We start from the raw sequence: 26,124 nt of genomic DNA, 5'->3' as shown, positions 1-26,124 counted from the left end.
AAACAAGATAGTGATTATGATTCCATTCATGTATACTGAAGTTCTAATTCCTGACGCGATGTGGTGGGCTGTCCGCTGATTGACAGAGACTACAAACTGATCATCAGTGTGTGTGTGTGGATGTCAAATGAATCCACTATCACTTAAAGAACCACCAAACTAGCCAAACTCTCCCCCACCCTCTCTTTCTTTCCTCGGCTCCATTTAGACAGAGCAGGTGAATACAAATCCTTTCCCCTCCGCTGCTCTCCAAAAGCACCGACCATCCACTCTCAGACAGGGAGGCCACAAACAATGCTCCTTTCAAAGTGTGAGAAAATCTAATAATGCTGTTTCCTGGTGGGAGAATCACTCCGTGTTAACTTCCCCCCCAAAATCCTGTCTAAGAAAAGCTGAGAGGGAAAAAACAAAGGGCGTTTTCACACGTAGTTTTGATGTATAGTTCGAATCAGAATTAAACTGTTTTCTTACATTGTATTTTTTGCCATTTGGTCCGGTTGGTTTCACATTGCCAAAAGTCAAATGAACAAAAATGCATAAACAAAACCACAAGTCATTTGTTTATTGGAAGTCAAGTCATGTGTTAAGTCCATTTATGATCACCATGAAACATCACTTGTGTGTCCCAAACTTCACTTTTGCTTTTGGTCTTCCAACAACATAGATGAGGAAGCCACGCATAAGCAACTATAACTGTGAAGTGAATAGACGATATTCAGTAGCCTATATCCCCGGTATAGCCCCCGTCCCCCGTAATATGCATCACATTCAATATGCACCCTCGACAACTTCTGTGATTACTATTATTTGACCATGCTGGTCATTTATGAACATTTGAACATCTTGGCCATGTTCTGTTATACTCTCCACTCGGCACAGCCAGAAGAGGACTGGCCACCCCACATAGCCTGGTTCCTCTCGAGGTTTCTTCCTAGGTTTTGGCCTTTCTAGGGAGTTTTTCCGAGCCACCGTGCTTCTACACCTGCATTGCTTGCTGTTTGGGGTTGAAGGCTGGGTTTCTGTACAGCACTTTGAGATATCAGCTGATGTAAGAAGGGCTATATAAATACATTTGATTTGATTCATAAATGGACTGCTACAGACAAAATGTTTCAGAAATCACAAGCTATGGTGCTGTTTCTTTTCCTGTATTTGGTCCGGACTGCGTTGTCACCTGCAGCGGACCGCACCACTGTAAGAATTGAATCGGACCGAGAACACCCTCTTAAAGCGAACCACAGCTCATTGTTTCGTGCACTCCCTAGTGCAGACAGAATGTTCACACCAGTCCAAATGAACCCGACCAAGGTGTTAAACACAATGGGAACCAATAGGACAGTGGCAAAATTACAAAACCCCATCCATTTGGCATTCCGGACAGGCTAAAGCAAACGCTCCAAAAGTATTGATTTCAAATGGTAGTTGAACCCAGGTCTGCTGAAAGACGCCTTCCTGGCTTCTAACACCAAGGCTTAGAGTGAACATAATGTTTTCCCCCGTGATGTGTTCGACTGAAAGGTTCTCGAACGTGTTCTAATAGCCGTAATCAGGGGCTGTTCTGAACTGTTCATGGAGATCTCCTCTGACGGCTACATGTATTAGTGACTGAACGTACAGCCCCCCCCCCCGTCTCCCTGAATCTGCATCGGACGCGCTCATAAGCGCGCCGCTACTCACAGAATGTTTCAGAGATCTCAAGAGACGACGCTGGTTCTGGAATCGGACCGCAAACGTCCTTTTTGAGCGAACCAGCAGTTTGCTGTTTAGCGTGTTCCCGAGTGTGAATAGTGTTCACACCGCCAATGACCCGAACTAAGGGGTTAAACAGACCAGAGTTCCGGGGAAAAAACGCACCAAACCAATTTGGCGTGAAAGCCCATTAAGAAAAAAAGAGAAACTTAGAAGGTAGCAAATGTGTTAATCACTCATTGGACATGTTTTCGGCAGAACTGTATGACAATTCCATAGAGACATTTGTTATGTTAAATGATTTGAGTTTGGGGTAATCTACCTTTCTGCATACCACCTGCTGTATATCCACAGCATTATTAATGATGCAATTTAGAGACTGTAGACAAAACCATTTTACCAAACAGGTAATACATCAGAGAGCAGCGAAGGATACATTAAGTTATTCATATATTTAGTATGGAGCATGGGTCCCAGAGATTTCCCCAGAGATGATACGCCAAGTGAAACCCATAACGTGAGGAAATGTAGTGTAATGTGAAAATAATCATGTGCAGCCTGGTGCCTCTTAGTTCAAACACCCACTTTCAGCTCTGTCTCAATGAGCTGTGCTTACACTGGCCGGAGCTATCGCAACTCTATTCCACCAGGTTTTCATATGCTAAGTTCAACAAACAGCAACCAAAGACCCAAAGAAAGCAACAATTCCTCAAAGATAGTCCTGAGTAAACTAACTACTACTGTATTTGAATTAGAGGGTTGACAGATAGCTCTTGTGTCCTGAATACTCAGTTGCTCTCTTCTTCCCCCTCTCTTCTCTCTCTTTTCTCTCTCTTCTCGCCTCTCTCTCTCTTCTCTCTCTTCTCTTCTCTCTCTCTTCTCTTCCCTCTCTTCTCTCCTCTCTTCCCTCTCTTCTCTCCTCTCCTCTCTCCTCTCTTTCCTCTCTCTTTTCTCTCTCTCCTCTCTCCCCTCTCTTCCCTCTCCTCTCTCTCTCCTCTCTCTCTTCTCTCTCTCCTCTCTCTCTCTTCTCTCTTTTTTCCCTCTCTTTTCTCTCTCTTTTCTCTCTCTCCTCTCTTCCCTCTCTTCCCTCTCTTCTCTCTCCTCTCTCTCCCCTCTCTCTCTCCTCTCTCTCCTCTCTTCCCTCTCTCCTCTCTCTCCTCTCATTTTCTATTTTTCTTCTAAAATATAACTTGATGGGAATTGATCTAATGAACTTTTAGAGGCTGAGCAACTCATGATATTTTACGGAGAACAATATAACTGTGAGATAGAGATCTCTCTTCACTAAGCGGATTGGATGTTCTTATTACTTGGCTGTGACCTCATTTCATTACAGAAATACTTTGGAGAAATGAAAGGGAGAATGCTAGTGATTAAAAGAACCCCAGTCTCAGTGGTTTAGTAGTGAAAGATGCTTGGGTTGGCAGACCTGTGTTCATAAAGTACCTAAAATAATAGAATATCCTTTATCTGGGCTTGGTTGAGCTTGCCTGGCGCAATCTAGCCAATAGGATAGTGGAAAAACTGCAAAAACCATGTCCATTTGGCATTCCAGGCAGGCTAAAGCAAACGCTCCAAAACTATTGGAAATTATCTCAAATGGTAGTTGAACCCAGGTCTGCTGAAAGACGCCTTCCTGGCTTCTAACACCAAGGCTTAGAGTGAACATAATGTTTTCCCCCGTGATGTGTTCGACTGAAATGCTCTCTAACGTGTTCTAATAGCCGTAATCAGGGGCTGTTCTGAACTGTTCATGGAGATCTCCTCTGACTGCTACATGTATTAGTGACTGAACGCTTCACCTGTTCACCTCTGAGTTGTGTTCATAATGGCACACGATGTAAAAGTTTTGTAACAGAAAACTAAAAGTACTTATTGGACAAGAGCAGATAGTTTGTCTGTTTGGTGCCTATGACCCAGATTCATGTGCATAAGAACTGAGACATATGGCAGTGGTTCTGAGTGTAACCGATGTGAAATGGCTAGCTAGTTAGCGGTGGTGCGCGCTAATAGCGTTTCAATCGGTGACGTCACTCGCTTTGAGACCTTGAAGTAGTGGTTCACCTTGCTCCGCAAGGGCCGTGGCTTTTGTGGAGCGATGGGTAACAATGCTTCGTGGGTGACTGTTGTTGATGTGTGCAGACGGTCCCTGGTTCGCGCCCGGGTCGGGGCGAGGGGACGGACTAAAGTTAAACTGTTACAGGAGCACTGTACCTACTTTACTAAGTAACATTTTTGCAGAAATATCAGCCCACAGAGAGAAGCACGAGATTGAACTTCACTCAACTTTCTAGAGCAGTGGTCACCAAACGGTCACCAAACTGGTCGATCTCCAGGACATTCCTAGTCGATTGCCAAACATTTCCGTTAAAAAACCCAACGATAAAGCCTTGTGTTCCTATTTTATTTTATTCGTCTCAGGCTGTTGGCGGTAGGTGCACCCGATTCAAACTGTTGCCATTTTGAACCATTTCATGTGTCTGAAGGTACAAATTCTGCCTTCCCGGCAGAGAGCAAATCAAGTGCACTTTACAGTAGGCCTACCGCTGGCCAATCAGATGTCTCAGATGACCATGTCTGAAGTAACGTAGCAGGCATAAAAGAACGCTACAGCAACGTTAATACTGTGAGATATCGAAACATTTAAAACCACGACTAGAGAGAGACTGTCAACGAATACAGCAAAGAGATGCTGTTTTAATGAGTGAGTTCATGTTTAAGTTCTTACTCAGCACTGTCAACACTCTGTAGTCAACACTTTTATAAACCATAAAATGAGCATTCTTCCTATTTCCACTCAGCGCTACAACAAGCACTGCAGCAGTAATGAATGAGTAGGAAAGTGTATCTATAGGCTTGTGTTGTTGTTATTATTAGCAGCTTGGGTCTTTTTTAATATTGAAGAATATTTCACTTTCTCTGTTCATAGGAGTAACGACATGAATTTTTGCATGACGCAGAAATAATGCATTGCGACTCGAGTTTCGCAATCAGCTGGAAGACGGTGTCCCTTTTTGGTCAGTGTCAGTGGAGGAAAGGGGGAGCAGAGGGATTTTGAGAGACGGAACCTCAGTTTGCTTCTCTTTCCCTCCGCTGAGACTGACCATCAGATGCAGGCACCATAAGCCCAGTAAAATAAAAATAAAAAGCAAATTATAGCTCACTCAGCTGGGCCTCACAAGTAATACAACAACGGATCTATTACCGGTGTGATCATACAGCCTATCTCAAATTGCCTCAAAGAATGCCTATCATTCTTTTCAAAATTCTTCAAGCTCTGTCAAATTGGTTGTTGATCATGGATAGATTTTCAGGTCTTGCCAAAGATTTGAAAGTAGATTTAAGTCAAAACTATAACTCGCCTCTCAGGAAAACTCACTTTGTTCTTGGTAAGCAACTCCGGCGTAGATTTGACCTCGTGTTTTAGATTATTGTCCTTCTGAAAGGTGAATTAATCTACCTGTGTCTGGTAAAAAAACGACTGAACAAAGTTTTCCTCTAGGATTTTTCCTGTGCTTAGCTCCATTCTGTTTAATTTTTATTCTGAAAAACTCCCCAGTCCTTAATGATTACAAGCATACTCATAACATGATGCAGCCACCACTATGCTTGACAATATGGAGAGTGGTACTCAGTAATGTGTTGTATTGGATTTGCCCCAAACATAAAACCTTGTATTCAGGACAAAAAGTTAATTGCTTTGCCACATTTTTTAAATACCAAACTAATAACAGTGTTCCAGTCAGTGTTGACTGGGATTGGGATTCGGATAGGAAGTGGGTGCTTATTCAAGGGAGAGGTCTGTCTAAGTGGTGTACTGTACACAGTAATGGGTGGGTGAAGCCAGCATGGCCTCTGGTGCTCGGAACCACTCTGAACAGGCCGACAGAGGGCTGAGGGCAGCCTTAAGCGGTTAGCCACCCAACTGGGTATCCTGGGTCTGTGTCTATCTAATGACCTCTATACCCGACCCCCTTCAACTTTTGATGTCATCAGCCACCACTGGTTTGTGTGCCACACATCCAGGACTGGGGCTTAATTCTTAGGCCAGGGTCATTCCACTGTCCTTAAACACCAGACAGAGGGAATGACAGGAGCATAAATATTTGTAGTGTAGAGTCAGACCATGGACATCTCCACCTCCAAAGTAAATTATACTCGCTATGGTGGATATGAAGGATGAATGAATGCATTTACACACAGGTCACAGTACGGGCAATGCAAAAAATAAATTACATCTCAACTGGTGATACAAATCCCTGATATAAAGTGAGATAAAGTGTAACTGTAAGCTCTCAGTCTCAGATTGCATTAAGCAGCCAATGTCTTGGGGGAGAATCATTCCGGAGGCTACAGGTGATTTCTCATTATGAGTCTGCAGAGATCTAGGCACGCACACACACACCCACACATGTTTACAAAGACGCAGTGGACTTAGTGATTTAGAGGCCAGTCCCCCAACATTTTTTGATGCGTTTTATAGTAAAGCCAAAATATTACATTTCAATGTGCCATGAGCTAGTGCTGAGCAATTAACCCGAAATGTTGGTTATTTTTCGTTTTTAAGCAACTAATTGACCGACTTCGGTTCAGCTATTTGACTTCCATTTCATTCCGTTTATTTCTGTGAGCTCAAAGTGCACATTGCAGCTGCAGCGATAAAACTAGTGATAAAACTGAACATGCCCGAACTGCGTGATATAGTAGGGAGTTGTAGTTTCCAACAGGCCAATGTTCTACATACAGTAGTATAGTGCAGAAAACACGATAATGAACTACAATGACCATAATCTATTGCGCAGCTACGTGTCAGGTCTGTGTTTCTTTCACGCCTGCTACGTACGGGACAGAACAATGCCCCATCAAGAGGAGATAGATAGAGAGCAGTTTTTTTGTGTGAGGTATCTCTACCTGAAAATACATGATCTCAGTGATTGAGAGTTGGTATTCAGCAATCATAAAAGTGTGCCTTATTTACTTTGAAGAACTACTAAAATAGTGATTTTGTAAGACAGCATGGGCAGCAGCTCCATGGAGATGAGATGATGACTTGGAATGAAGTAGTAAAGTCATCAAATATAACAAGTGTAATATACACAACAACTGAAATGTTTTGTTAACCTTTTACTGCAGTGGGGTAAATCAGGGTCACACAGAGTGTTTCTTGGTAGTCTTAAACACATCTACTTTGAAACAAAAGTATGCACCTCACACACATGGTTATGGGCTTAAACAAAGGAGACACCTGCACCATGTCAGATGTAGAGTTGAAATGTTTTCAATTTTGAGTTCACATCCCAATATTGCACTTTCTATACATCACAGAAGACTGAAATATGACAAAACCGTTTGACATGGAAACACCAGATTTTCGGCATTTATTATTTGTTTTATGTTTATTAATGATGAAATAATGAAAAAATATGAATAACATTCGACCCATGAGTCCTCTAGGTCATTTGACAGCAGGAAAGGGCTACAGTAAAGTAATGTGAATAAGTGATGGTTAATAAGTGATAAGCAGTAACTGGCAGACTTTTATTATTGTTGTATTCTATATTGTTACAGCATTCAACCCACACAATTTATAGTGCATTTAATGTTGTTGTTTTTTAAAGTTAAATTTGTATTTTTTATATTCAAACCCAAACCGAACCCGACCTAAAAAAGTACTAATCGCTCAGCACTACCGTGAACACATCCTTACATTTATGTTTTCATCCGCTTGTCAAACAAATCACTTCAAAAGTCGGTTACCTACACGACTTCATCCAAAATAATTCCTAGCATCCGAACAACTTTCCTTCAATTCGCAAGTGGCTGAAACGAGCGAACAAAACAGCGCCCCTCTGTCTTACTATGTAGCCCAGGACATGCCATAGTCTTTCCGGCCAGACAGCATCAGATACATGGACTACATATAGATACAGTATAGGTCCTTTTGTCACGCACGGATCTGTTTCACCTGTTCCTGTGATTGTCTCCACCCCTTCCAGGTGTCTCTTATTTTCCCCCAGTGTATTTATCCCTGTGTTTCCTGTCTCTCTGTGCCAGTTCATCTTGTATGTTTCCAAGTCAACCAGCGGTTTTCCTGTTCTCCTGCTTTTTGCATTCTCCTTTTTCTAGTCCTCCCGGTTTTGACCCCTGCCTGTTTCTGGACTCTGTACCTGCCTGCCTGACCATTCTGCCTGCCTTGACCACGAGCCTGTCTGCCACTCTGTACCTCCTGGACTCTGATTAGGTTTTGACTTTTTTGCCTGTCCACGGCCATTCTCTTGCCTACCCCTTTTGATTAATTAACATTTTAAGACTCCAACCATCTGCATCTGGGTCTCGCCTTGTGTCATGATACCTTTGCCTCTGCCTCGACGACGATGGCAGTATCAGCAGCACCCGTCTTTTTAATAAAGAAATTTGTTAACTAATTTTTCTGTCAAAATTAAATCTTCTTTCTTTGTTTTCCTTTTCTCTGACCCGCTCTGAAAGTGCCTCATTGCTGCCGGCTCAGGAAAATGCCTCATTGCTGCAGGCTCTGAAAGTGCCTCATTGCTGCAGGCTCTGAAAGTGCCTCATTGCTGCCGGCTCTGAAAGTGCCTCATTGCTGCCGGCTCTGAAAGTGCCTCATTGCTGCCGGCTCTGAAAGTGCCTCATTGCTGCCGGCTCTGAAAGTGCCTCATTGCTGCCGGCTCAGGAAAATGCCTCATTGCTGCAGGCTCTGAAAGTGCCTCATTGCTGCCGGCTCTGAAAGTGCCTCATTGCTGCCGGCTCTGAAAGTGCCTCATTGCTGCCGGCTCTGAAAGTGCCTCATTGCTGCCGGCTCTGAAAGTGCCTCATTGCTGCCGGCTCTGAAAGTGCCTCATTGCTGCAGGCTCTGAAAGTGCCTCATTGCTGCCGGCTCTGAAAGTGCCTCATTGCTGCCGGCTCTGAAAGTGCCTCATTGCTGCCGGCTCTGAAAGTGCCTCATTGCTGCCGGCTCTGAAAGTGCCTCATTGCTGCCGGCTCTGAAAGTGCCTCATTGCTGCAGGCTCTGAAAGTGCCTCATTGCTGCAGGCTCTGAAAGTGCCTCATTGCTGCAGGCTCTGAAAGTGCCTCATTGCTGCAGGCTCTGAAAGTGCCTCATTGCTGCAGGCTCTGAAAGTGCCTCATTGCTGCAGGCTCTGAAAGTGCCTCATTGTTGCAGGTTAATTGAAATGAAAGTCACGTTTGCATTCGTATCGCGTGAAAAAAGCGAGCGGAGCAGATAAATTAATATTCTTTTATGTATTTGATTAGTAGTACTATATTCTTTAGTTATGCCCTGCTCACGAGGTCACTTGATGATGTGAGGCCAGAGGCAATTGCCTCTTCTGCCTAATGGTAAGTTCGCCACTGTATGGAGTTACATCAAAATGCAGCTATTTGTATTCTGCAACACCTAGCACTATGAAGCATGTGGTTTATATTGATGAGCAGATAGACTTGGCCTTGGGACCATGACCCAGACTTATCGACCACATAAATCATTGAAATTCTCAGCCAGCCCTGCACACCAACCACTTCCAAATAGATAGATCACGGCATAACACACCAGGCCAGTTGAACGTGTGAGGACAATCCTCTCTGTCCAGATACGTAGATACTCTGAATTACTGGACAGGGTTTGAATTTGTCCGACTGAGACCATCCATCCAATAGGATTTTGTGGTGTTTTCATAGAATGGCTTGGAAACGTTTTGTCCCTGTGCTTAAGGTGGATAGATGGATAATAAATGAAAGGATAGAAGCAGAGGAAAGGAGTGATGGAGAGGGAGATGGAGAATGATGTGGAGAGGGAGAGGGAGAAGGGGAAAGAGAAGGAGGGGGGAGGGAAGTGAGGGAGAGACACAGTGATGAGATGGAGATGGAGAGAGAGAGCCAGATATAGACTGGCAACTCCTCTTCCTCTCCATCTGTCCATCTGTCCACCAGTGTGTCAGGCCAGCTCAGCTATACATGTACCACACAGAACCACACAGGCCAGAGGAAAGAGTGCCCCCCTAGGAGAGCTCTCTCTCTCTCTCTTTATCCATGTCTCTTCAGGACACAGCCAGATGCTTCAACCAGAAGAGAGGTCAGAGAAAGGTCAGAGAGATGTGCTCTAGTCTGTGTATCTGTCTGAAGTCACTTGTGTCCTTGAGGCCCCCCATCTGCACTACAGCTGACCCTAGAACAGCTGAGAGGTTTCTGTGTGTATGTGAGGCATACCCTAGATCTGTGTTACAGCTGATCCTAGACCTGATGCTGGTTAATCTCATTGCTTTCTCCGCTGGGGAGAGCATCCTGCTGCTCGACTCACAGGGAGAGGATAATCCATTACACCAGGCACCAGCACACTTTGGCAGATGACTGTAGCAGCTTGGTGGCATGGAGGGAGGAACATTTCATGGGGGGGGGGGGGTTTCATGGCGACATCTTATATTTGCGCTTTGGTTATTTTGAACCTAGTGCACTGTTTTGAGTGTTGGAGGCTGCCAGCGTGTAGTGAAGTGGGTTATTAATCAAAACAACAATAGACATTGATTTGATTGTCTCGTGTATGTGACATAAAAAAAATCCAATGCTACGAAAAAGATATGGTGTCATTTACACACCTGTTCATGTGTGTTGATCTGAACTGCGGCAACAACTTTTCATTCTGGGTGGATCCTCCCTCAGCTTTCCCCCCCAACCCCCTGTCTCTGCCAGCTGACACCAAAACGCACAAAACACAAACAACAATACCAACAAGCTCTCCAGAAGCAAGCAAGGGAACACTGTGAAAGAGAGCCTGGGCGACGTGAATAGAAACCCCTGCATCGACCATATTCGTCCCTCTGTTCTGAATACTGCCGCTCACAAAGACCCGTTGGTTCACACCTCAGTGTGTTTCAAACTGACGATTCAGTCTACAGCCTCTCCCTGTAGCCCTCTCCCTTTGTCTCTCTCTCCTCTCTCTGGCCCCCTCTCTCTCTCTCTCTGCCGGGGTGGTGATTCAAAAGTGTAGACTCAGCCTCTCTTGCCTGGAACACACAGCGGTATTGACCAACACATACACAACAACCGGCAGAGAGAAAGAGAGTGAGCGAGAGATAGAGAGACAGAGAGTTTGAGAGAGAGAGAGAGAGATAGGGGTTAGAGAGAGAGAGAGAAAGAGAGAGAGAGAGAGAGAGATAGGGGTAGAGAGAGAGAGATAGGGAGTAGAGAGAGAGAGAGGGGTTAGAGAGAGAGAGAGAGAGAGAGAGAGAGAGAGAGAGAGAGAGAGAGAGAGAGAGAGAGAGAGAGAGAGAGAGAGAGAGAGAGAGAGAGAGAGAGAGAGCAATGGAAAGACAGAGAGAGTGAGTCAGAGATTAACAAACAGAGAGAGGAAGAGACAGAAAGCGAGATAAAAAAGTGAGAGGAGCGAGGGAATGTGTGTGACTGTGGGGTTAGTGTTTGTCATCCAAATGCGAGCTGTGAGGGGCTAGATGAGCTCAGAGATGTCAGTGTTCCTTTACATGTCAGTTTCCCTTTACATCTCTCTCCCCTTCCATCTCCCTGGCTCTAACGCCCTCCTTCTCTACCCCCACCCTCTCTCCCCTCCATCTCCCTCCTCTACCCACTCGTTCCCCCTCTCCCCCCCCCCCCTTTCTCTCTCAGCCGTGCTGCATCTAATGGATCTCGCTGCAGTGTCCTCCTGCACTGCTGTTTGCGGGGCAGTAGGATGAACGACCGAGGTGGGAGGTAGGATCCTTCACAGTCCACTGAACACACCGACTTCATGTCCCCTCCTCTTAAAGGCAATGTACTATCACTTCAACAGGACCTTATAACAGGAACTGCATTGTCATCATCACAGCGCTTAGGTTCAGCACAGACTGCTTTCATACACACGGCAAAGGTTACTCAGGGTCATGTTGTGGCATGCTGCAGTAAGTGTTATAATGTGTTACGACACCTACAGTATGTTATAATGCATTATGACACCTTTAGACTCATGTCGCCACACTTCCGAATGGAATGTTCCGTCAGCATGAAATCCGTGTTCTGACACCTTATGTTAATAGAAGAGACACCAGAACACTTTATTCTTAAGTGCCATTAGAGTGCTATTTGGGACACGTTATTATTGAAGCACAACTGGGACACTTTATTCTCAAAAGTGGCATGTTTAAGACCAATGCTCCCTTAGCTCAACAGGGGGTGAAGTGGGACCAAAAAGATTGGCGTGTTACCTTGACAACTATAAGCTTTTCCAGTGCACTGAACAGACACATTGGGCACTCTCTGTATGACACTGCATGAAGCTAAAACCATGTGGCGCCTCCAAAACGTGCCCCAATTTGAGGGCGGGACACATTGGCACACAGTGGACAAACGCCAATCGCAAACACACGCACACACGCAATGACCTTTAGCCTGCAGCTAGGAGAACGGCTAGGCTACACTAGAGACGCCCAGGCAATAAATGAGCAGATTCCATCCGAGCAAGGGAAAGTCATGACATTGCCATGGAAGGGCAGCCATTCAGTCATTGATTCATTCCTAGGCTAGACCACTAAAATTGTACAGCGCCACTTCACGCATTCCATTTAGCATGCTGGTAATAATCAGACATGGGAGTCTTTTTCAGAGCAGAAAGCGCCCTGGCATCCCAAATGAAGATAGAAACACGTGTTTAAGTTTGAGGACAAACTCTGTTTTGGGAAGAGAGGACGTTGTGTATGAAATGTGATATGAAGAAATATCAGCAGAAAGAACCAGCGAACACCAGTGACCTAATGTACAGTAGCTATGTATAGTAGCATGACTTACCAGAGAAGGCCCGATCCACTCCAATCTCCTGTTCAAGACTCAACACTCCTCAGAAACACCGTCTGTTCTTCTTCAATCTGAAAAACAGGGGAAATGAAGATACGATATGTCTCAGTATTCATACACCGTACTATTTGATCTTTCTCCTTTCCATCAAACAGAACATAGCTTTAACCAATTTCTTCCCAAAGCCGCTGAGAGCCCGGCTAGCAAGACTATAATCAAATAAAAGAACTCTATCTGTTATCGTCGGGATGCTGTTTCATAGCGAGACGGTTTTGCAGCAGTATGCATGTTTGTGACACAGTTCTGTGATTCCTTCACACAGTGGGACACCTCTCTATGTCTCATGGGGGGGGGGGGGGGTGCACTCTCTATCTTCTATTTCCATAAGCCACTAAATCCCCTTTCACTGGATCTGTCCTGGAACCCATCCCAGTCACACCACAGATTACAGACCAGGATGTTGCTCAAGGAAACGTTACCGTGATCTCTGCCAGATCTTATGAAAATATAGCTATTTTCACACAGCGTAGCATAGCCTGATCTCCCATAAGCCATTGATATATAGGCTTCCACTTCCATTGATATTCCCAGTGTGAAATGGAGTTGAAACACTCCAACTATGCTCGGTAGGAGTGAAAACGAAGGGTATGTCTGAGGTACCTACTGTATGTACCCCCACGGTCTAGTCGTTCAGAAATATACAACTTATCCAAACGGATGTGTGTGTGTGTGTGTGTGTGTGTGTGTGTGTGTGTGTGTGTGTGTGTGTGTGTGTGTGTGTGTGTGTGTGTGTGTGTGTGTGTGTGTGTGTGTGTGTGTGTGTGTGTGTACATACACTACCGTTCAAAAGTTGGGGGTCACTTAGAGATGTCCTTGTTTTTAAAGATAAGTACATTTTTTGTCCATTAAAATAACATAGAATTGATCAGAAATACAGTGTAGACATTGTTAATGTTGTAAATGACTATTGTAGCTGGAAACGGCAGATTTTTTCTGGAATATTTACGTACAGAGGCCCATTATCAGCAACCATCACTCCTGTGTTCTGATGACACGTTGTGTTAGCTAATCCAAGTTAATTGTTGTTAATCCAAGTTTACAGACGCCTCACAAGTCCCCAACTGGCAGCTTCATTGAATAGTACCCGCAAAACACCAGTCTCAACGTCAACAGTGAAGATGTGACTCCGGGATTCTGGCCTGAGTTGCAAAGAAAAAGCCATATCTCAGACTGGCCAATAAAAAGAAAAGATTAAGATGTGCAAAAAAACACAGACACTAGAAAGCCAGCATCCCGGAGTCGCCTCTTCACTGTTGACATTGAGACTGGTGTTTTGCAGGTACTATTACATTTACATTTAAGTCATTTAGCAGACGCTCTTATCCAGAGCGACTATATAACGAAGCTGCCAGTTGAGGACTTGTGAGGCGTCTGTTTCTCAAACTAGACACTCTAATGTACTTGTCCTCTTGCTCAGTTGTGCACTGGGGCCTCCCACTACTCTTTCTATTCTGGTTAGAGCCAGTTTGCACTGTTCTGTGAAGGGAGTAGTACACAGCGCTATACAAGATCTTCAGTATCTTGGCAATTTCTCGCATGGAATAGCCTTCATTTCTCAGAACAAGAACAGACTGATGTTTCTGGCCATTTTGAGCCTGTAATTGAACCCACAAATGCTGATGCTCCAGATACTCAACTAGTCTAAAGAAGGCCGGTTTTATACAACAGTTTTCAGCTGTGCTAAAATAATTGCAAAAGGGTTTTCTAATGATCAATTAGCCTTTTAAAATGATAAACTTGGATTAGCTAACACAACGTGCCATTGGAACACATGAGTGATGGTTGCTGATAATGGGCCTCTGTGCGCCTATGTAGATATTCCATTTTAAAAAATCGGACGTTTCCAGCTACAATAGTCATTTACAACATTAACAATGTCTACACTGTATTTCTGATCAACTTGATGTTATTTTAATGGACAGCATTTTTAGTTTTTCTTTCAAAAACAAGGACATTAGAACAGTAGTGTATGTGTGCCAGTGTCTCTTTCTAGTTGGCTGTCAGCCTAATGTGCTTGCTACACGGATGAATTCTCCGACTCGAGGGCCTTTCTCCAAATAACTGCGTCACGTTAAACACCGAGACACCCACTCGCATCGATGTCCCAGATGATCGACGAAGCCGATCAAATTTAGCTCCAGCAAAAGCGTATCGATATCAGAGAAACTCTTCTAAATAAGAGCGGCAGGGGCTCCGTCGTTTCCACCGGCGACGTAGCTGCATACTATTTTCTACCACATTTCCATCAGATAACTGGTAATAGGAAAGTAAACAGAACACCTTCAGCCAACCTCAAAACAATCATCTACAGTAGCTCCTGTTGTGAGAGCATAACCTTCTATTCATGCTTTGAAAGATTCCTAGGCTGTATCAAATACCTTTTACAGAGGTCTATTTGTGGTTAGGTACAATCTCACAAACCTACCATTCATAAAATCAAGTTTACGAGTATCATGGGCTCATGTTAACAAATGGCCAACCTTCAGTCATGTCACAACATCTGACTGAATCTCTGCGCTGTATAAAACTCCTAATTAAAGTCAAAATGTCACAATGAACGTGTGACTGTCATCATGTTTTCGATGGATCCTCAAAGTGTCAGAAAGCCGTGCTTGCTGCCGAACAGACCTAGGTTCAAATAGCACAGACAGACACCACACAACTCCACCCAGCTGACCTCAGGTCTGTCTCTACACCGCCACCGCTGCCATGGTGATTAAAACAGACTGAAGGTAGCTGGGATAGAAATAACCGGGACACACAGACAGAGAGGACCCAGGGAGATATGCGCGAGCAGAGAGGACAAGAGGGCCACAAAACAATTCACAGAAATGAGGTTTACAAAACTCTTCATAGGGAAAGATACAACGCATGTAATACTCCTGTGTGGCTCAGTTTCTAAGGGTCTAAGAGCTAGCAGCACTTCATAGGGAGTTAAACAGCGCCTGGAATATTTCAGAGGATAAACACAAAAGTACTCCACACAAAAGTACTCGACACAAAAGTACTCGACACAAAAGTACTCACACACATCAGGTTCTGACTGTGCTCCCTTTTCAAATCACTCCTAAAAAAAAAGAAGAAAACTATTCATGCTATTAGTGATGGGAAGTTCCACTCTTTTTACTGACTGGGTTCTAGCTCAGTCAAAAGAACTAATCTTCCGACTCATTTCGTTAATTTGAGTCAGTCATGCCCAAAGTACGCAGGACCCCCTACCGGCGAACGATGAACTGAAAACTCAAAAGAGTCATGATTCTACAAGTCTCTAACCATAGGGGGCTTATTGGAGCTGTCATTTGTGACTGAGACTTGTAAACGTGTGCTTTAAACAATGTACATTCCGTTGATTGCTAGGCATACAAATAGGACTATTTCTCGATAGGCTACATTTGAAACAATGTCTAGTTGTGGCGGCAACCTGACTAGATGGTGGACGACTGTTGGCGAAATACATCGCTTGACTGCCGTGAGGGTGATAAGCACAATGTAGTTAGCGAATTTCAGCCCCCCCCAAACGATTTGTTCTCAAATTGGAGTTTCTCGAGCAGAGGCTGTGTGTATGTTTTGGTTCTAGAAATCGGTGTCCATCATTAACAGTCAATAATCAATGAATTGCATCCATTCTTGCACCATGTGATCAATGATCAATTCCAAATATGTATTTCTCTTCACTATGCTTGTAATCTATTTTTCTGCGTGCGTATAACAAACAGTTGCTTGTCAGAGTATGTCTCTGGTGCCGCTGAGCTGGAGGAGCGTGCGTTAATCCTGCTGTAGGACTTATTGTGGCCCGCACTAAACAAACAACTGAAATGAACGAGTCACTCAGAAAAACAAATTGAAAAAAAATTATAATAATTACTCTCGAGTCAATAAAAAGAGTAGTCAATAAAATAATGAATCGTTTGCGAACTGCACATCACCACATGCCATCGATCACACTGCCCACTGAAGAGCAATACTATGCCAGCATATATGGAAAGCCACATGCCCCAAACCACTCAATAACACACCAAGTACTGACTCTGTTCCAATTTTAAATCAAACCTCAAAAACTGCATGAGCATTCTGCCATAATCCGACCAGTATGCAATCACTCTGCAAACTAAAGAGCACTATACAACACCACTTTTCTGTCATACACGTTGTGTGCCAAAAGCACCCCCTCACTCACTCTCAAGACTTCTGTTGTCATTTTGTATCACTCCTAAACCGCATTACCATATTCCCAACATCGTGCGTTCACCCACAGAAGTGCAATGACTACGACGCCAGTGCGCTCTCTCTCTCAATGTCTCGTTCTCGCTCTCTCGCTCTCATACAGTACATGGGGTTGATTGGATAAGTGAGGTGAGAAAGCCACAGCTTGAGAATGCATGGTCCACTGCTATTAGAGTAGTGCCATAAGCTGAGGCAGAGAGAGACACAGAGAGAGAGAGACAGAGAGAGAGACACAAAGAGAGACAGAGAGAGAGACAGAGAGAGAGACAGAGAGATACACAAAGAGAGACTGAGAGAGACAGAGAAAGACAGAGAGAGACAGAGAGAGACCCAAAGAGAGACAGAGAGAGAGACAGAGCGAGAGAGACAGGCAGAGAGAGACAGACATAGAGAGAGAGAGAGCAAGAGAGAGAGAGCGAGAGAGGAAGAGAGAGAGAGTGAGAGCTGCCACACATTTCTTAATGAGTGTTCTGTTAGTTTTTCCTCAAGGCTGTGTCTCATATCAGAGAACAGAGAAGAGAGAGAGAGAGAGAGGAAGAGGAGAGCTTCTGTCTGCAGCACTGCAGTGTATTGGAGCCTCAGCCTGTCGGTGGGTTTAATTTTAGACTCCAGGGTTTCTAACAAGTGAGAGAGGGAATAGCAGAGCGTGGAGCAGCAGACAAAAAAAAGTATTAGATCCGCCACACTTCCATTAATGCATTTACATTGGGGAACGTGACTCCATAAGTCAGGGCTCCGAGCGTTTCCCCTCACAAACCTCCATCGTTATATTAATAATGAGTTGGCAGAAAAAGCATGACATGTTTATATGCCGCTTGTGGGAATGCAGCGGAAATATTCATGACACCGATTGAGAAATGCCTTCAGAGAAAATAAACCATTAAGCCACAGATGGACATTACTCATTGTATACAGAATGTACTCAGGCAAACTCTAAATGAGTGTTCACAATGTGCAACAACGTTAGAGCATTGGGCCAGCACCCGAAGATAAACGAAAGGTTGCTAGATTGAATCCCCGAGCTGACAAGGTAAAAATCTGTCGTTCTGCCCCTGAACAAGGCAGTTAACCCACTGTTCCTAGGCCGTCACTGAAAATAAGAATTTGTTCTTAACTGACTTGCCTACTTAAATAATAAAAAATGAAAAAAAGAGTTTACATTACCTGTCTCTCTGGTTCTGTCTGCAAGAAGAAATCTCCCCAGTGTGTGTGTGTCTGGTGTGTGTGTGTGTGAGAACAAAGTTAGGTCTTGATATTCCCAGTGGCTGTGTACTCCGCGTTGTGTCTGGTCTGGTGGAACTAGCACTGCTGGAGTGACAGTGAGCGAGAGGGGGCCTGTATCACATACACAGCCACCTCCCCCCGGCCCTCCCCTGACCCAACCTCCCTCCCTCTCTCCCCGCACAGTGGGATTAAGACAACCTTTTGTCTCTCTACAATAGGGGTTAAACATTTCCTGGTATCAAATGAACACGCGGCCAGAATACACTCAGATGCAGGTTTTTTTTTTTCATGGAACATTTTTGGGATGGAACATCACACATGCCTGTTACATCATTTGAAGAAAAAAAACAGGGAGAAGACTCATGAATTTGTCATGCAAAACAAATTCAATGAAAATGAAAATGCTACGGTACACTGAATTTCAAACATGTTCTAACTTACGCCAACAGTAAACCGCTCTATCAACCGCCCTCCCGTTGCTCTGACTAGCTGTACAAGCACATGCAACATTACTTCAGCAAGATAAAAGAAAATAGCCCCGAGGCAAAAGAAAACGAAACCACTCCTTCCCATTATTGGGTTCTAACTTGAAATATACATATTCCTGGTTCTCTATTAGAACGTATTGATTACGTTAGATGTATAATACGTGTCCAGTACATGTTGAGGGCTCAATGAAGGGTGAATAGGAACTGTGTGAACGGAACGCTACTGTGAGAGAAAAGGGGAACAGGGTCTGTTGAGGAAGATGCACAGGAGGTCACTGATCAACATCACGGTGACCGGGAATAAAGAGGAACCGCTCCGAGACTAATCGCCAGCGAAAACAACAGCGCAACAACAGCGATATTGGGAATCAGATAAGAAGTTCCAAGAAGTCGTGCCCCTACTTTCGTCCTGACACATACATGATTGTCAGATCATGTGCAAAAGTGCGAGGCAGCTGAGACACCCAGTGGGATGAAAACATCTGGTTTGAACTTTTTCGAGTTGTCCGTTTTGCGTTTTACTCCGTTTGTTCAGAACCCAACACCATCCACTCATCCAACCTGAAGACAGTTTACAGAGAAACAGGGTCATCGGCTTCATCAAACAGCCTCCTGTTGTAAAAGCACCTGCGGATTCAACAACAGAAAAAACGAAACGCCTCAAGGCACCGAAACCCAACAGACGGCCCATCCTATGACATCTAATCTAGCTGGTGGAGATGAAAGTTTGTTTATTGCCCACTCCTCCCTACTGGTATTATTGCCGCCATTTCAAAGAATGGGTTTGAAAAAGCCTTTTGACGTCCGTTAGCTATGGTTGCAGTAGGCAACAATGGCAGGGAGTTATCCCTTTGACAGAGTCACTATTCTATGTCCTCCCCAACCCAGAATAATACTCCTCCCTTCACAAAAGCAGTGAAAATGTAACATAATCGGCCTCAAAGTCATTGTCTGTCAGCCACGAACAAGGATTTGGGGTCTGAACTGAAGTGAACAAGCGGCACCTTTAACTTTGTTTCTCTCTCACAACTCTGTGATTACTCCCTCTATTTTCTGTCTCTCTCTCTCTCCCCCTCCCTTCATTGTTGTTCCTATAGCTCAGTGTTATACATTGGGCTGTGAGACAGCTATATTGCCTGGATAGTAGATGTCTCTCTCTCTCTTTCATCCTAGCTTAGTGCTCTAGGTTGTTTCTGAGACAGCTATATTGCTGGGATAGAGGAAAGTGGCTAGCCGGGGGAATCCACGTCTCTGTTGAGGGAGCATGGCCAATGGCTTCATTACCTGGTTACTGTTGCATGTTATTGCGAGCAGCATATAATTTCCACCATATTCCCATAGAACCATTAACCTACCGGTTTTCATCGCCTCAATGGCCAAAACCAATGCACGGCATTGAAATGTGGAGCTATCTACAGTATACCATGGACGCATGCCAAATGGCACCCTATGGGCCCTGGTCAAAAGTAGGGCACTAAATCAAAACCAATCAAATCAAATGTTATAGTGTAACATACACATGGTTAGCAGATGTTAATGCGAGTGTAGCGAAATGCTTGTGCTTCTAGTTCCGACAGTGCAGTAATATCTAACAAGTAATCTAACAATTCCCAACAACTACCTTATACACACAAATCTAACAAGTAATCTAACAATTCCCAACAACTACCTATTACACACAAATCTAAAGGGGTGAATGAGAATATGTACATGGAAATATATGGATGAGCGATGGCCGAGCGACATAGGCAAGGTGCAGTAGATGGTATAAAATACAGTATATATACATGTGATATGAGTAATGTAAGATATGTAGAAATTATTAAAGTGGCATTGTTTAAAGTGACTAGTGATCCATTTATTAAAGTGTCCAGTGATTGAGTCAATGTAGGCAGCAGCCTCTCTGAGTTAGTGATTGCTGTTTAACAGTCTGATGGCCTTGAGATAGAAGCTGTTTTTCAGTCTCTCGGTCCCTGCTTTGATGCACCTGTACTGACCTCGCCTTCTGGATGATAGCGTTGTGAACAGGCAGTGGCTCGGGTGGTTGTTGTCCTTGATGATCTTTTTGGCCTTCCTGTGACATTGGGTGCTGTAGGTGTCCTGGAGGGCAGGTAGTGTGGCCCCGGTGATGCTTTGTGCAGACCGCACCACCCTCTGGAGAGCCTTGCGGTTGAGGGAGGTGCAGTTGCCGTACCAGGCTCTGATACAGCCCGACAGGAAGCTCTCGATTGTGCATCTGTAAAAATTTGTCAGGGTTTTGGGTGACAAGTCAAATTTCTTCAGCCTCCTGAGTGAGGCTTCTTCACTACACTGTCTGTGTGGGTGGACCATTTCAGTTTGTCTGTGATGTGTACGCCCGGGAACTTAAAACTTTCCACCTTCTCCACTGCTGTCCTTTCGATGTGGATAGCGGGGTGATCCCTCTGCTGTTTCCTGAAGTCGACGATCATCTCCTTTGTTTTGTTGAAGTTGAGTGAGAGGTTGTTTTCCTTACACCACACTCCGAGTGCCCTCACCTCGTCCCTGTAGGCTGTCTCGTCGTTGTTGGTGATCAAGCCCACTACTCTTGTGTCGTCTGCAAACTTGATGATTGAGTTGGAGACATGCATGGCCACGCAGTCGTGAGTGAACAGGGAGTACAGGAGAGGGCTGAGCACACACCCTTGTGGGGCCCCAGTGTTCAGGGTCAGCGAAGTGGAGATGTTGTTTCCTACCTTCACCACCTGGGGGCGGCCCGTCAGAAAGTCCAGGACCCAGTATATATATATATATATATATATGACATTTGGGATGAGCCCCACATTTTCTGTCACATTTCAAGTAGCTTCATACTGCAGTAGGATTGCCTATAGGATTCCAACGCTTCACTGACTGGCAAAAGATACGAAACCGATGAATTGACTTGGAATGTAACAGTTTTAACATACTTGCATTGGCATAGGCCCTACAGTCCCTTGTATTTTCTCAGCATGTAACTTCTCCGCATGGCATCCCATTAGCTGAGAATGTTTTATAAAGAAACACATTATTCATGAGTTCCTGTGTCCGGAGTCTCCGGACATCTTTCAGAAATACGATTGATAGGTATGAGGTATGAATTACACTATGAAATGAATGAAAAGGGGCCCGTATTTCATTGAGTATATGCGGCATGATCGAACAGCTCTAATAGGCATTATGTCTGCACACTGACTCTGTTGAGGACAGACACTAGGAGATCCCTGATGGCCCATTGGCTCCCTGAGACTCACACTGTGTTGCCGTGGGCACCCTCCTTCGACTTTGTCACAGAAGCAATGGAAGAACAATATTTCACTGACAACTGCAGCATATTTAAATGGCAACTTTTAACAGAACAAAGTTCAGTCATGCAATGGATGGCTGGAGTCGTAGTAACAGGAATGGTGTGTGTGTGTGTGTGGGGGGGGGGGGGGGGGGGGATAGAGGAGAGGTCTCTTTTGGGGTTCTCTCTATATAGATGTCTGAATGGGAGTGAAATATTATTGGCTCAGTAGGATAATATGGGGCGGGGTCCTCTCAAAGCTATTAGAGCAGGATGGGGGGGAGCTTGTTGAAATACTTCAAAGAGTGATAAGACGAGTATTGAGCGAATGATTTAAGGATCCTAAGTTAGCGTTTTATATGGACCGTTGGTTCTTCAAACGGATTTTCGTCGGTTGTCGCATTGTTTGTTTACGTTGTACAAACAACCAGTGTAGTAAAATATCCGTACAATGTAATTGTATTACAAAAATAACTTTCCTCGTACAGCACTTGTTAGTTGGATTTTAGCCTTTGCTATCAATTATTGAATTAACTTTAGATTTACGTGATACAAAATGTACATTACAGTGTATCCCAGGTTGTAATCATTTTGTCTTATAAATCTAACGCATGTCAACTTTAACTGACCCCCACCACAATAACTGCAGTGATGGCTAATTTCAACTCTGTCGACAACCCTCCCATGACAATAATAACATTCATTTAGGGCTGGCGCAATTACCGTATAACCGCATAACTGACCGTTATGATGAAGACAGCCATGAAAATAAAAATGACCATCATAACCGTTTAAATAATATTAATAATTATTATTATTATGAATATGATTATGATTTTTTGGGGGGGGGGAAGAACAGCTTTGCTGAAGATGGGACGGCCAGGCTTTGTGCAGTTGAGTCTGTTTCTGCTGTAACATGAACTCCACAAAGTGATGAAACTTTGTTGCTCCTTGCTGAAACAGGTGTTGTAGTCTTCAGTTGCCTTGGCAACGCAGCATATGCTTCATGCACATAGGGGGCACAGCGTCAGATTTGTACGGTTTCTTTTGTTTGTTTCTTTTGTTTCTCTGTAATACTACTAGCCAACAAGCCATTTTATGAAGTTGGCTTTAGCTAGCCCAGATAGGTTCCCAATCTTCCGACCTCATAACTAGCTACCAAGCAATTTCAGGCTATCAATGAAGTTAGAGTAGCTAGAGTAGCTAGCTTGTCTAAGCTAACTAGCTAACTATCTTAGCTAACATGCCTGCTGGCAAGGTTGGTCGACTTTAGAAAAGCAAGCGAGAACTAAATATACTGAATAAGACATTCCTTTCAGTCTTTTACCTAGATTTTAGCAAAGATGTGGCCCTTACGAAAAAATATTGCAGTCAGAGTGCAGTATAACTGCAGTATGCTGCAAATACTGCATCCAAAATAACCGTTTTTTTTTTTACTGCAGTAATTTTGCAGTGTAACTGCAGTTAGAGTGCAGTATAACTACAGTTCAACTGCAGTACACCGCAGTTATTCTACAATTACTGCGTCCAAAATACCATTGTCGACTGCAGTTTCTGCACTTTTACTACAGTTTCGAAACTGCAATCTTTTTTTTGTAAGGAGAAGCATCTTTAGTAAAACAAAAAATGGAAGAACCACCAGTCAGGAGGATACAGAGAGCTCAAGGGTTATGTTAGATGTGCAGAAATGTTCGACATAGATTTAAGTGTAAGGATTATGGCTCTAGATTGTATGAAAAGGCTGTTTCCTCACATACTTTGTGACCCTTCCCTGCAGCACATGCAGTCAGGAGCGGAGGAGACGAGAATTATTATTATGATTCAATATACGTTTAAAAAATATATTAAAAAAAAAATATTCGACCAGTTATATTATTGTGTATGCAGTCATTTGGCTGACCAATAACGTCATCCAAAATTCTGTCATTTTCTGTAACTGTCTTCGGGAACGTCAGCATTAGAGTGACACACAGTTACACGGTGGCATTTAGGACACAGGGCTGGGGTTCAGAACAGGGACAATTGGTTAGACAATGAGGCAGAGTTGTTAAGGGAATTTACATGAATTACAGAAAGAGACCCGTTGGGGATGGCCACGACCTCCCTAAGAGCTTTTTAAAATCTAAAGAAGACTTCTGTCCCTGCCTCCACACACAGATAGAAGCACACACATGCGCACACAAATTGTGAACACACATGCACACGCACGCACAAAGAATGGTCTGATTGGTTTCCATGGTGCTATGAGGCTCACTGTCAGAGATGGAGCGTTAACATGCCTCAGAGAAGAGGGAGAGATGGAGAGAGAGGGAGGGAGAGGAAGAGCACAAGGCAAGAGAGAAAGAGCGAGAGACAGACAGAGAGAAAGAAAGACAGAGAGATGGAGAGGGAGAGGGCACAGGCAGTAAAACACAAATAACACGCAGATCCCTTTGAATAGGAAAGATTTACCACCCACAGCCAGCAGACTAACCACTAAGGTTAAGGGCCTGTATTGTCCTGTATCGTATTTCTCTGTTCCACTCAAACAGACTGGTTAACAAGAATTCCCACAAGGACTGGGATCCTTCCAACCAGAAAGCAAATTTGCAAACCAGTTACTGTTTGTTTGTTTTTTGTAGCGTTTAGAAATAGGCAAATTTGCTATACACTGTAAAAAGTAACTGCCTAACTCTTTAAAGAACTGGGGATGTGGCTACTCAAACATCTCCAATGGTCAGTAGAACTCAAATCAAGAAGTGGTACTAACTCATATGTGTGTAAGATTAAGTTATTGAGTAGATATGACTTTATTTGTGTTCCGCCGATCTGATGTGATTGGGTTTTTACAAGTTATGATGATTTAATATTTTAAAATCAATCGAACATTTATTAAGTACGTTAGTTCTTACTTGATTGCATTCTTTTTGACTGCACTGGGCCTTTCTCTGGTGATGCGATAGTGTACTGTGAATTTGTCTGTAGCTTTTATGTTTACTCTGGCAACTCTCTCAATTGGACAGGATAATATTATTAGAAGTTCATTTTTTTTTTTTTTTTATGAATCTGTAGCACAAGCAGTATCATTGCCAACTCACTCAGATTAGGGATCCCTGCCTTGGTTACTCAACACAACACCATTAGTGGCTTTCCCATTTATCAATCGTGCGTAGGCACATATCTGTGCGTAAACCACGCCTGGGATCATTTCCGCGTTTGCTTGAGAGTGTGCGTAAATTTACGCACAGACATGACCATGCGTACGCACAGTGCCAAGTGGTGGAATAAAGGAACTGCTTGTCAAGCGTAGAACGGGGAAAATATTAGTTGAAAATAACGACCAAATTTTTTTCCATTGTGATTTCATGCAACATATCTTGAAAGGCTAACCAATTAAAAAATATCATTTGACCACATCAGTGGATTTGTTACAACAATAATCCATATAAAGTACAGTCATTTGTTCCATTAGAGGCATGTGTGAAAGTGAAACCATTGTTGAAATACTATAAAAGACTGCGTTCATGGGAAATCGAATGAGAGATGGTTGATTTTGCTCTTTTGGAAGATTTGGCACAAACTGCATTTTGCAGAGAGTGCTTCTTTACAGATTGGCTCATCAGATATCGTGTCACAAAACCTGTTTTATTTGATTTTTGGGAACACTTTACTTGACACCCAGTGTCATAACATGGTATGACACAGTCATAACCGTGTCATAATGTAATGAAAGCTGACATAACTCATAAGGTGTCCGTGTCACAACAGGTGTAAATATATGTGTCATGACAGTGTTACGACCATATTATAACAGGTTTTGACAAGTTATGTCAGCTGTTATGACATATTTTGACATGGCTATGACCGTGTCATAATGTGTTACGGCGATGGGTGTCAAGTGTTACCAGATTTTACCAGAACTGCCTGAAAAAGGCAAACACATGCCATTCCAGTGCCCATCTAAGTGCTATCCACCGTCGGGTTTTTGGCAACGGGCACTTTTCAACGTAGCTTGCCGATCAGCATCTCACAGCCCTGGAAGAGCCAATGTTTTGGATGCAATCATCAGCAAAACGAACAGTAGCACATACAATGTCCGTACACCACCGCACAACAGGTTGAAGTCAAGAGGGGTCTCTTTGCCATGATGCCATCAATATGTTCCCAAATACGAACGGAGCCATAGACGGCACCCATAATCGCCATACAAGAACCCTCCCAAAAACGATTTCAACTATGTGAACAGAAAAGGTTTGCACTCTTAATGTGCATGTGATGCGCAAAAGACACTGCTGAATGTGGTGGCGAGGTGGCCAGGTGGAACGCACGACTCGTACAGTCTGCAGAACAGCAATGTTGGCGTATACGCCTACAGGAGGGGGC

General features: G+C 43.8%; 1 protein-coding gene across 16 annotated transcripts in view; it reads right to left on the bottom strand.

Annotated features, from left to right (window-relative positions):
- The window catches only part of LOC129866676 (neuronal cell adhesion molecule-like), a 110,563-nt gene that overhangs the window by 41,658 nt on the left and 42,781 nt on the right, over positions 1 to 26,124 (bottom strand). For 15 of the 16 annotated variants that reach the window (XM_055939464.1, XM_055939474.1, XM_055939475.1 and 12 more), the window contains exon 2: positions 12,478 to 12,554. The gene's annotated coding sequence lies outside the window, so the exon portion shown is untranslated. Of the gene's footprint in view, positions 1 to 12,477; positions 12,555 to 17,931; positions 18,097 to 26,124 lie in introns of those variants that run through there. The other variant, XM_055939465.1, reaches the window with a different exon arrangement.

Source organism: Salvelinus fontinalis, chromosome 12 (genome assembly GCF_029448725.1).
Source record: "Salvelinus fontinalis isolate EN_2023a chromosome 12, ASM2944872v1, whole genome shotgun sequence".
Lineage (NCBI taxonomy): Eukaryota > Metazoa > Chordata > Actinopteri > Salmoniformes > Salmonidae > Salvelinus > Salvelinus fontinalis.
The sequence above is the reverse complement of the archived record's forward strand: the minus strand, read 5'-3'. Positions and strand labels throughout refer to the sequence as shown.